General features: G+C 34.9%; 1 long non-coding RNA gene across 1 annotated transcript in view; it reads right to left on the bottom strand.

The window, feature by feature from the left end:
* Positions 1 to 12,527, bottom strand: part of LOC133266858 (uncharacterized) — a 392,292-nt gene that overhangs the window by 105,984 nt on the left and 273,781 nt on the right. The gene's annotated exons all lie outside the window — the stretch shown is intronic.

The raw sequence follows: 12,527 nt of genomic DNA, 5'->3' as shown, positions 1-12,527 counted from the left end.
AGGGACACCACTCGTTACTGGTCTCCAGACGGACACTGAGCCATTGACCACAACTCTTTGCGTGCGGCCATCCAGCCAGTTCTTTATCTACCGAGTGGTCCATCCATCAAATTGATGTCTCTCCAATTTAGAGACAAAGATCCCTCACCAGACCAGTGCAGGCACTCTCTACACCCCGAGCTCTGCACTGCAGCCTCCCCTCTCATCGGCTCTGTCTGGGTGCCTACGCTGGCCACCACCGGGGCAGCCAGAGCAGAGCTCCCGGACCGGGCCCTGATCATACGACGAGTGCTCACCCTCCCGCTTGCCTGCCCAAGTGAACTGCTGCGCAAACTGCCTTGACCCGCTTCCTCTTTATCACAAACTCTTTATACAACAGAAGATATCTCCTTTTGCATTTAGTTCTGGGTGAAACCAGTAGGATTTCTTCTGTGGTCTTCAATAGGAATTGGGCTAGTGGTGTACAGAGTTACCTTGTGTGTTGTGAAACTTCTTAGGATATTGAAACTTATTTGGATATTTTAAAATAACACCAGCAGAGTCTGTGTCCTCTTTATATATCTTCGTTGTAAACCTATTAGATCAAGGACAGCAGCTAATCTCTGGGGTCTATATGGTTTATAGAAGGATTTCTGATACAGTAAATTTTGTCATAAGTGGATAAAGATGGTTTCTTCCCTTTTAAGCTTAGAATATTAGAGATTTCTATCATAATTCTTGTAGTCATTTGCTAGGTTTCTGCCAAACATTTGCCTTTCTAGAAACATTAATGTAACACTCTCTATAACTGGCAAGTCTGCTCCCCAGTACAAAAGTTGTTTGAAAACTTCAGGATTTTCTTTAATCAATTTTGCTTAAAATGGCATTTTTAATAAAGTCTTCAATAGATCTTATCCAATGCATGTTGCCAGTTTCAAAGAAGGTGAAGTTTTTCTATATTAAATCCCTCCATGTTAGCATATCGGAGATTCTCAAATTCAACAAGCAAAAAATGTAATACGTTTCATTATTAATACACCACCAGCAATTAAATAGATTGCTTTGTGATAACTCAGAAGCGCATATCCCTACTATATCTATCAATGTTTCTATCAACATTGATTAAATAACTAAATTAGGGGATTATATTGTGTAGTTCAGCAATAAAATATAATAAAAAAGAAGAATTAAAAGTATTTTAGTTTTATGTGATTCTTTTTTTTCCTGTTCTCCAAATTCTCTTTTGTTGTTTCACAGTTAGACTGAATGAAATAACATAGAAATGATCACAAATTATTACTTTGCTTAGTATTTTTCTCTCAATTATCTGCTAAAAACCCTGATTTCACAGAACAGTCATGATAAAAGTTACTTTAACTAAATAAGCATAATTAAATGGATGAGTAGATTCCTAATTTTTTGAAAGGTAAAACTCCCCACATGAAGAAGAAAAAACAAGGGGTAATGGGTACAAACTGGAACACAAGAGGTTCCACTTAAACTTGAGAAGAAAATTCTTCTCAGTGAGGGTGACGGAACACTGGAACAGGCTGCCCAGGGAGGTTGTGGAGTCTTCTTCTCTGGAGACATTCAAAACCCGCCTGGACACATTCCTGTGTAACCTTATCTAGGTGTTCCTGCTCCGGCAGGGGGATTGGACTAGATGATCTTTTGAGGTCCCTTCCAATCTCTAGCATACTGTGATACTGTGATACAAAAGCACAGCAAAATTTGTGCTAGATTATTCTGATGTCAATATTTATCCATATTCTGATCATTGTATTCAGAATCAAGGATACAAATTTGGTTAGTTGGATGCTGACATGAAGGAAATAATACTTTCATATTTTAGTAATACTGTATATGCAAAAGTTGGTATTTTGGTGTATTAAATAATAAAAGTAATTTAAAAATATCAGGGAACTTGATATTACAAGTAAAACACTTGTTTTCAAGAGCTTAATTTGTTGCTAAAAATGTATATATTCTCACTCTGTGTATATCCTAAAAAGACTTATGCTATGTTTAATTCCTGGCTCCTGTTCAACACAGTTCAGTTTGACTTTCTTTAATTCAGGTTAGAATGTACTTATCCTGATATACTTCCATATGAGCAAATTGTTTTCTTTTTAATAATTCCCAGCACAGTAATTGCACTTTAAAGCATGGACCTTCATGTGGAGATATATGCTGCATTAAAATATCATGAGAATGCTGTAAGGTCTCACAGGCCATTCTCACTTTCTCAGAATATGACATATTCTTTTATGTTTGAAATATGAAATTACCATAAAAAGAGACTGAGAGCTACTGGTTTAAATCTCCAGTGTTGTAGATGCTTGGAATCATGCTATAAATTCACCTCAGTATTAATATTTCTATTCCATCCTTCCCAATATATATTTAAAAGTTGTAGTGGAAACAAGGTGTTTTATTCATCAAATTTAGATACGTATCTTTTCTATTTTACTGATCCCTCAAGTACTTCTGAGATGTCTCAACTAAGCACAGATCTAATTATGACTTTAAGATATACAATTTATGAGACACAGCCATTTAAAATGAGTACCATTTAATAGAACACTTACTCTCTTATTAACAGAGATAAATATGCATGATCCTAAGTGTTTCGTATTCAGGTTATATACTCAGAATTTGTCCTTAAAGGCTGCCCTTAATAGAAGTTCTTTTTGGATCAGCAGTGTTCCAGATAAAAGCAAGATAGTAAGTTGACTTTTTCATTTCTTTGTCTTCTCATTCTGTGTCATTTCTGCCCAAAACATTCTTGTATATTTTATTTTCCAGACTTCAGCAAGACTGTCCTGAAACAAGTGCTAATCTGTTAAGTAAAATGGAATAAAGTCCTTAGGACTCATTTGTTCAGTTTATTAGTATAGCTTTCTATAATGTTCACTAGCACAGCAGGCAGTAAGCATTTCTTAAAAGAAATTTAATGTCTACTTTTGAGGTCTTGCAGTTTCTATGTGTAATATAATTCTGCTCATCATCTATTCTGGGTGAAAATGGTTATTGTCTATTTTCAATAAGAAAGAACTAGGTAAGGTATCATAGACAAGTAACAATACAGTCCCGTGCAAAGGCCTTGGAAAAAAGATTTAGAAAGACAGATTTTCCATGTAGTTCCTTATACGCCTTCTCCAGTATAAAAATGAAACATGGATTGGAAAAGCCCAGCTCTCCTGGCTGTTTTGTAATTTCACAGGTGCTGAGCTTCAGCTCCCTCTGCTTCCTGCTAGTCTACACATCTGCATAACAAGACGTATAGAAGACCTCACGACTTCAAGGACCTCCCTAACCTGCACTTGTACTTAGTGACTTGCACTATGCATGGAAAATAGCATCACAGAGATGCCAACACAGGAAGCTCTACAGGTTCAAGGTTATCAAAGATCTAAGAAGGTCTACCCTAGCTTCCCAAAGGCAGTACAAAGCACAAAGTCTCTTCTGGTAGCATTTAATACCTCCCCTGTTTGTTTTTTTTTTTTGTTTGTTTTGTTTTTGTTGTTTGTTTGTTTGTTTGTTTTGTTGTTGTTTGGGTTTGGTTTATTTTTTTTTCCTTCAGAGCTTTCTTCTTTGATGTCTGTCTCAGAGACATGACACCTATTTCATCCTTGATTTTGCATTTGGATTTAATGGCAAACATCTTGATGTTAGACAATGTTAATTTTGAACAGTGCCAAAAAATAGTTTAAGTAATCTATAAGTAGACATCAATGAGATTTAAGCAAATAGCATAACTTACTGAAAAGCTCAGTTTGAGTCTGTAAACCTCTTTTAGTTTTTATTCTGTATCTACACTTTGGAGTTCTGCCTGCATTGAAGATGAGTTTTGTTCTTTTTAAACAGGCATGAAACTGATTCTCTTCAGGTTTTTATGAAACTATGACCTTTTTTATCTTTTCGTAAACACAGAAGGATAAAAATCCTTTCCTAGAAAAATATGTTTGAAATAAGATTCAATTTCTAATAAGAAATGCATCAGAAAGGTCAGTAAGAAAAATGGTAAAACTGTAAAGTTACTACAACAATAAAGCTAACTTTGAAGCCCTCATGTTTAGTATACTTTTAGTGTCAACTGATCAATCAAATTATCATTACCACATCAATCATCTTATATCACAACCTAAACAGTTATTAAGAATTATTAAGATTCGTTTTAATAGTATGGCTTGATAATACCTATCAGTCATTTTATCTGCCTTCATCCTTTGATTATTTGAAAGAAAAAAGAGGCACTCAAAACTGCCTGCTCCAGGTATACTTGGCAATTGCTCTTAATGTTTGCTTTGTAACATTCTAAAATCCACTTTCTAGGGTAGCAGAGAAATTGTTCTTAAATTACTGTCCAGTGATAAGAATTTTGTTATTTCTTCCTCACTCTCTGATTTGAAAAATATCTTTAGAAATCAGAGCATCAGAGAAGTGCCACTCCAAGCCCATGTTTTATTAATGTTAATCACACATTAATTCCCACTGATTTTGGTTTAATCACTCTAGACAAGTTCAGCTTAGATTATCCTTACCTGTCCACCCTGAGAATCTTACAGCCAGTACCAAATCCATTCTCTTTGTTTGAACTGCCTGCATGTTGGTCCCTCAAGAACAGTTAAAAAGTGTAATAATAAAGAAGGGAAAAAAAGTTTGTAATAAATGACGCCTATCCTTGAGAATGGATTTGTGCATCCAAAGAGCCTACAAAGAGTGGTATTGACTGTGAGAGTGACATGAAATGTGGGGTGAAAAGGTCTGTGTATTTTCCAAGGGTTCTTATCCACCATATCACTTCTTCTGAGGAAGATGACAATTTCTCTTCTATCAGTCTTAGTACCTGAACATGTCTGATTGCTACTTGTGACTTTCCACCTGATGGACTTAATTTTGAATCTATTCAGTACCAGTTTATTATGGATGTGCAAGTAGTGTCACTAGGTGCTACTAGCATCACATTAAAGTCACTAGCATAACCATCACACAGCTGAGAACTCTGTTTCAGGATTCAAAACCAGAATGTTCATGCAAAAAAGTTTTATGTACTGCATGTTATTTAGCCATACTCTTGGGGCATGGACATCATGTTGGGTACATGCAACACATCTGCTGAAGTAACTGGGAACTGTGCACACATAGGAGGCAGGAGTAATAGGTCTTCAAGACTTTTCTCTGTATGAAAAACAGTTCCAGCTTCCTATTAAAATTCCTGAAAAAAAGGATTTCATTAGTGTTTGCTTGTAGAGATTAAAAGTGATAAAGAGATATGTAATGTTACTTTACATATATATGAAAATTTACATAAATATGCATGTGTTTGTGCGTGTGTCTATTATGGCATCTTTTTAGATATAAATCCTTAATGTATGAGTGCAAAAATAGAATCAGATCTGTCTGATTTTTTTTTTTTTAATTTCATTTTCTTTTGGTTTGTTAATAATAAATAATTTTGACTTTGGGAAATATTATAATCAGTGTTGTATTCATTTATTCATTGGTCTCTTATGTATTTTGGTACTGTGATTTATTTTGTTTTGTTCTGCTTTATTGCTGAGAGCACCTGGAAAAAAATCCACACCATATTTGGAATTAAAAAAAAATTAGAGGTATTAATGTTTTATTCTGGCATATTACCATTTAATAAGTCTTGGTTCTTAAATTCAAAATTAGTGAATGGGGAGATGGATTTGAAAATAAAATTGAAATATATTTTGAATTATTACATCATGAAATTTCACATTATTTTCACCTCTTGCACTATGAAGAATCTTGGCAAGTTTAAAACCTTTATGAAATAGGTATTTAGAAAGATTGCTTTAACTGTCTTTGGCAGACAGTCAAGTTTTGCATCTACTTTAGCATTTGTCCTTCTGTTAAGGATATATTTTTATGCTAGAATTATTTTTTTCTCTTTGAAGAAACAAGTTTCATATAATTTTAAAATGCTCCATCCCAAATTTAATGCCTTTTCTTTAATTGTTATCCTACATTATTCTAAAAATTGTTTCTTTATTATGAAGGAGAAATTAAAATGTGAATAAAAGACAATGACTTGCTGAGTGAAATAGTAGATGTGTTTGGCTAGAAAATATTTTATTATACATAGGTTAAAATGTAGCTGGTAAGAAATTTATCTTCTGCAGCACACCGAAAAGCCAGCTTGAACTGTTTTATGATGCATCACATGTATAAACGCACGCATTTATATACACACACATATTTAGGAAAGGAGCAGATACCATGACAGAAATAGATACTTCTTATAAGGCATAAAATTACAGAAATCAGCCTTCAGCATCAAAGGCCTTATTTGTTTTGCATAGTGAGTTTTTTCATCTTTCTAACCTAAGTGGAATACATTGAGTTCTTCTTTTGTTTGGCTTTTAAAGGGTAATAACTTTTAGTTTAGGGTTTATTAATATGCCTTGTCAAGAGCTTTGTGATGAACCAGAGCTAATGCAATTAATTATTTTTACCAACTGGTATTTGGGAATGCCAACATCAGAAAAATACATATTTATGGTGTTTGATAAATTGAAAAAAAAATCAGATGCTGCAGCATTTGAACTCTGGTGTTCTGTCTTCTGAATCTCTTAGAACTGTAATATAAAACAAGTACACTTGAAGTGGTTAGTTGCATTAAAACTTATGTTTATGTAAAGGTTGCTTGTGTACAGGAGAGGAAGGAGAGAAAGAGCACATGAAAGAATTTTAGCTTTCATGTTAGCATCATCTGAAGCAACACATGGTCACAAATGCACTTCTCTCCATTTTAATATCTCTGTATTCGTTCTGAGTCAACCAATTGTAAAATTCAGCAAGCAGCTTGATACTTGAAAGGCTTTTGGGGTTTAACTAAATTCACTAAGCTTTTGGTACATTAAAGAGACAATCAAATACTTTTACAAAAGCACAGGTGAAAAAGAAGCACAGCTGCATATTGCCACAAGGCTGTATTTATTGAGTCCAATCTTGAATTGTGTGACATCCCTGAAAACATAAGATAAGTAGAAGTGATTTAAGATAAAGATCCCAGTGGCTAACTTGCTTTAATTAAAGATGTTTCAAAAGATAGAAATGTGCTATGTGAAATATCAGGTAATTGCTTCAAAAGTAAACTTGTAAATGTTTCAAATAGCCTGACTAAAGTAGAATAAAAATTTATTCACTGGATCTTAATTGATTTCAATATTTATTACTTTTACAGGTGTGATTTGGCAGTACGTGAAGTTTTTTCCAGACTGCTAGTTTTAATTATTTCATATAATTAATTGTTATACCTGAAATAAGGTATATACAAAAGTAGTGAAGATCACTAATGTTTTTCAGCAACAAATAGCTTCTAAAACTAGCATGTTTCATGCTGGTTATAAAATGTTTAAGGAACAGATTAAAAAAGCTAGGAAAAATAAGAGCAGTATATATGTGATCTTTAGAATACGGTTCTACAAATGTTTGCAAGGCTGCAATGAAATGCCAGTCCTGAAAGGCTAAAGAGCTTCACAGAAGAGCGTATGTACTGAGGGAGCTATTGATTGTCTAGCTGTCACAATTTGAGATGCTGCTTTACACTGTTTGCTCATTCCAGTGCTGGATGCTCTTGCCTGTAGCAGTATTGGAAAAGAGGAATACATGTCCTTGCCACTGACGTTCCTAGAAAGGCATTCTCTGGAACAGTAGAAAAAAGAATACGAAAATAATTGCAATTGACATCATGAAAGCAGATCATGTGATAGCCACAATTCTGAGTTTAAGATAAGACAAGGTATAAACAGGTGGGGTGCTGAGGGAGGGAAGTAATAAAGGTTTTTTCCTTGAAGAATGGATAAGGCTGTAAGTACAGACTGCCCTAGTGGTATACTAATGAAAAGGGCACCAAGACTAATTCATATTTACTACAAGCTCTACCATGCCAGGCACAAATGATTGTACAGAAAATAAGGGAAGATCAAACCAATCAGGAGAGTATACAAACTTACAGAGCATTTAGGTTCACTGATATGAAGAGCTGAGACTCAGTTTGAAGTACAACAGGTGAAAGAGAGAAAATATGGCAAAAATATTTTATAAATAGCTTAAAAGAAGAAGCAGGAAAAGCTAAGTCCTCTGACTTCTTCTTAAGGACAGAAAACTGAAAATGAAACGCCAACGTCTGTAAGATCTCTTTGAGTCACTCAGTGTTGGAATACCAGACAATAAATCCATCAGTAAGTGAATACAAACCTAAGGTTAGAATAAAAGTTTAAAAAATAGTCTAGCTTAATGGAATGTACCTTCAGTTGCTCTGTGAACTGGATTAACCTGTAGAACTGTCAGGGGTTCCCTTGGAGCCCCTACAGGACAGGTGAGGTTGCAGAAGGGCAAAAAGACTGAGTAAACTTAGTACTACTTATTAAAAAATTGCTCAGGGATCATAGGCTACTTAGATTAACAACTGATCTTAAAGTATTCAGAAGTATTGTTAAGAATCTACGATAAAAAAGCAGCCAAAAATTATTCATAAGTCTCATTAAATTAGAAAAAATTACATAATATACACTTTAGTATATTTTATCTATCTCTGATGACAGTTTTTTTTTTGGTTACGAATATGTGGCGTTGCAACAAAGTGGTTTGCCCAACTGATAGGAAATGGCAAATTCAGGGAGTAATTACCAATAATCAGTTATCAAAGTGGAATGTCAGATCCCTTGTAGCCTTCTGCAGGAGACACAGAAAATACCCTTGTCTTTCACTTTAGGATTTACAAAAGATGCTTGATTTAAACAAAAGGACAAAATTCCTTGCTGCATTTTGAATTGTTGGGTTCTGATATTAATCAGTGCTGTATGTATTGCTAATTTTCAGGATGGAATCAGGAAAAGAGAAGTTGTAAGCACACTGAGTCACAGAATAGGAATGTAAATAAAGTTTCTTACTGGGATACTTCCAGAGGGACACAATAACTAGTGAATATCTAGCTTCTGGACAATTGTGTCTGCGCATAAAATTGTATTAAATGGAAGTATATTTTCATGCACCCTGCTACTAAAGATTCATTTAGAACCCACTTCAGTGCTTCATGCTGAAAAACATTGTCTGCAGTTTCAAGATCGTGTATCTTCAAACATTTTCTTTGGATCTTAATTTACTTTAAAATACTTTGCATAAGTGTCAGATAATTCATGCAACTCTTCTGGAAAATTTGTAGTAACTTAGAGAAAACAGTTTAAGAACTCTGCAGACTGCATTTAAGATTCCTGCATGGTAGCTATAAATTCTTGTTAAATATTTACAAATTGCTTCAAATCAGAGTTCTGTAAAATGTTTTTCCTGTTAGCGCAAAAGTTTGTGTACATTACAAATGCAGACCAGATGCCAAAGTGGCACTTAACAAGGTCTTTCATCTAAATAAAAGTTAGCATTAGGCACTAAGTTCTACTCCTGACTTTAAAGTAAATGTTTTAAATGCTTGCCTATGACCATCAAATGATATCTAAAGGCAGCAGTTTTCATTGCTTTTAGCCACCTCAAATATTTTTAATGACCACATGCAAAAATGGTATCACATCAGTCAACACTAAATGCTCACTGTTTTTCACTGAATAGCATTTTTGGACCAAGTATCTAACTACAGGCTAGTAAATCTTTTTCAGTACCTTAGTCTTCTTGGAATTTAAATGCACATTTAACAAAAAATCCAGTAGGAGCTTTAGTTTGTGATCTGTTCTCATCTTTCATATGGCAGTTAGCTATAACCATCTCCTGTCAGGTATAAGAGTCTTCCCATCATATGTGATCTTTCCATCTGTGAAAGAAAGAGCACTTTCAGATAACAGAACTAGTAAGGATTTTCAGAAATGAAACATAGACATCTGTCAGTTTTTAGGCCCAGATCCTTTCTACAAAGATTGGAGGGAAAAAAAAAAGCCTTTATTCTTCTTCAGGTATCTTGTACAGGTCAGCTTAAGTGGCAAAAGACTATTTCTACCTATTATCTTGCATGGATTCTCTGGGTTTTCTTCCTACTTTGTTACGTAGCAGACAATTTTCCTCCTATTGCGCCTTTTCACCATAGCTTAAAATCTCAACAGCTCCTTCTGAGACTGCTCCTGAGGTAATCTGTTACAGCATTTGTTTCTAATTGTCTTAGTCATATCAAGGAGAGATTAGAGTTTTCTTTAACCTTTCCAAGTCTTCTGCCAGGTGGTTCATATACGTTATCACAGTGAGCTCTCTGAGACTGTATGAGTCTCTTTCCTGGTAGCTGCTGTGAAAAAGAACAGCTGGAATTAGCTATGTTAGAAGTTGCTTGGAGTGAAAAGAGATTGATGAAATGAAGTGTGAAAGATGGAGAAGAAAACTTTCAACCAAAAAGAACAGGATTCATTAAACTTCAGAGAGGTTTATAATTTGAAGTGTAGCTCCTCTGTTTCCTCCTTGCTTTGAAAAGGAAGTAGGAATTTACTCCTTGCTTACATGGACAAGACATTACATAATTTTTGCCACTGAAGCAGGCCACACCACAGACTGTGCTATTAGGTATATCAACGAAGAGCAATGCTATGTCTCATTCCCAGTATCGTTTTTCTGGTTCTAAAGTAGCAGTAATCATAATATGTCAATTTAATTTTCTGTACCAGATTCTGAAGTCTGAGTGGATTGAATGAAGGCATGAAAGGTGTAGAGTATGAAAGAGTATGAATAATGTGGATGTCAACTCATGCCTATTGTGGGTTTGTTTTGGTTTTGGTCCTGTTGTCATGGGTAGAGTTAGTCATAACCCTGACTGACAAGTAAGCAATGGAGTGAACGTAAGTGAATCAGCTCCACCTACTCCCGTAACTCACAGATTTATTCCCCTGCAGCTGAATCCCCTATCATGACAGAAAAACAGTATGTCACTTATACTGAGTTCAGTCAGCACAAATATCGTTTGGTCCAGGGGGAATGAATATGATACAATATGAAAGATTACAGTTTATGACAAAGGAGAGAATTACACTTTAGCCCAAAATTTTCAAAGCTATTCTGGAGCTCAGTGCCTACTGTATCTACCATGCAACAAAAAGAATGGATTTTCAGAATATTGAGTGATGAGACTCACTGCACTCAGTGGGAAAACCAAGCATCTGCTCCTCTACTGATAATGTTACTGATTGCATATCTTAAGTACAGTGCTGCTTTTAGGATGTAACTAGTGTTTCCATTCCTAGCATGGAAATTACTTGCTTTTGTGACTACAAAAACAGATGAGAAAACTTCCTTTTAGGGAAAACAAGAAACTGTTCTTGAGAATACTTCAGACTTCCACAGTATGTTTAGTAAGTGGATAATAGTCTCTAACAATTCTCTTATAGTCTAATAGATCTTCCTAACAATCTCATTTGTCTGTTACAGGCTGAAGTAATTCTAATTCTTGCATACCTAACATTAGCAGTATAATAAATATAACCGTGTTCTTGTACATATTTATGAATATCTCTTTCATTCTGACCATATTATTTGATAAATTATGTTTATCAGAGGTTCAAGGTTTTTTAAAAAGTTGAATGAAAGCACTACAACAATTTATATTAGCTCATGCTGTGAGTTTCTGGGATCATTAAATCATTACATGATTTTTTACGTAAGACTATGGTTTAGTTTATTAGGACTGACAAAAACATTTGGAATGATGTTAATTAGATTGTGTAGCTTTCCCTGCGCGAGGTTCAGCTCTGTTCTGTGTTATATCTTATAACTGACTATGACTTATAGTACTACTTTGAGAAAATGATATTTGCTACTTTAAAATTGATGTCTCTATGTAATCCATTCTAAGACCTACCCTGTCATAACAACATATTGGTTCAGAACAGTGACTGAAGAGTAAGTGCATAAACATTTCTTCTGGTAATTTCTTGGAATAAGATACATTGAATGTAATTCAAAAAAATGAAACACATGATCAATGCTGTCATAGGAAATACATACAGACTATGAATCTCACATTTACACACCAGTGAACTTGAGTTGATTGCATTATTTGACATGTCAGATGGAAACAGTCTTGCAGCCAACTCTTTTTTTCATACCCTGCAACAACTTTTACATGTCAGCTTTAAAAGAGTCTACTTAACTGTGTAGAAGGTAACTTTCAATGTTGTAAAGTTACACCTCATCATAATCTGTGTATCGTTTCAACTATCATTATTATTTCACCTGCTTCATTACCTTGACCTAGCAGTGCTGAGCAGTTTTTATCTTCTCATTTGATCGGAATGACTGCATTATAGTGTTAGTTGAGTACTTTTTAAGTCTTTCAGAGATAAGAAACAAGATGTTGATCATTGATAATATCTTTAACTTCCTACTGGCTCCACAGACAATACTAGCATATATACACATATATTCATAGAATCATAGAATCGTTAGGGTTGGAAAGGACCTTAAGATCATCTAGTTCCAACCCCCTGCCACGGGCAGGGACACCTCACACTAAACCATGTCACCCAAGGCTCTGTCCAACCTGGCCTTGAACACTGCCAGGGGTGGAGCACTCACAGCCTCCCTGGGCA

The sequence above is a fragment of the Pezoporus flaviventris genome, unplaced genomic scaffold (assembly GCF_033815535.1).
Source record: "Pezoporus flaviventris isolate CSIRO_AGI_PZ_B2104156 unplaced genomic scaffold, CSIRO_AGI_Pfla_v1 ptg000007l, whole genome shotgun sequence".
Lineage (NCBI taxonomy): Eukaryota > Metazoa > Chordata > Aves > Psittaciformes > Psittacidae > Pezoporus > Pezoporus flaviventris.
The sequence above is the reverse complement of the archived record's forward strand: the minus strand, read 5'-3'. Positions and strand labels throughout refer to the sequence as shown.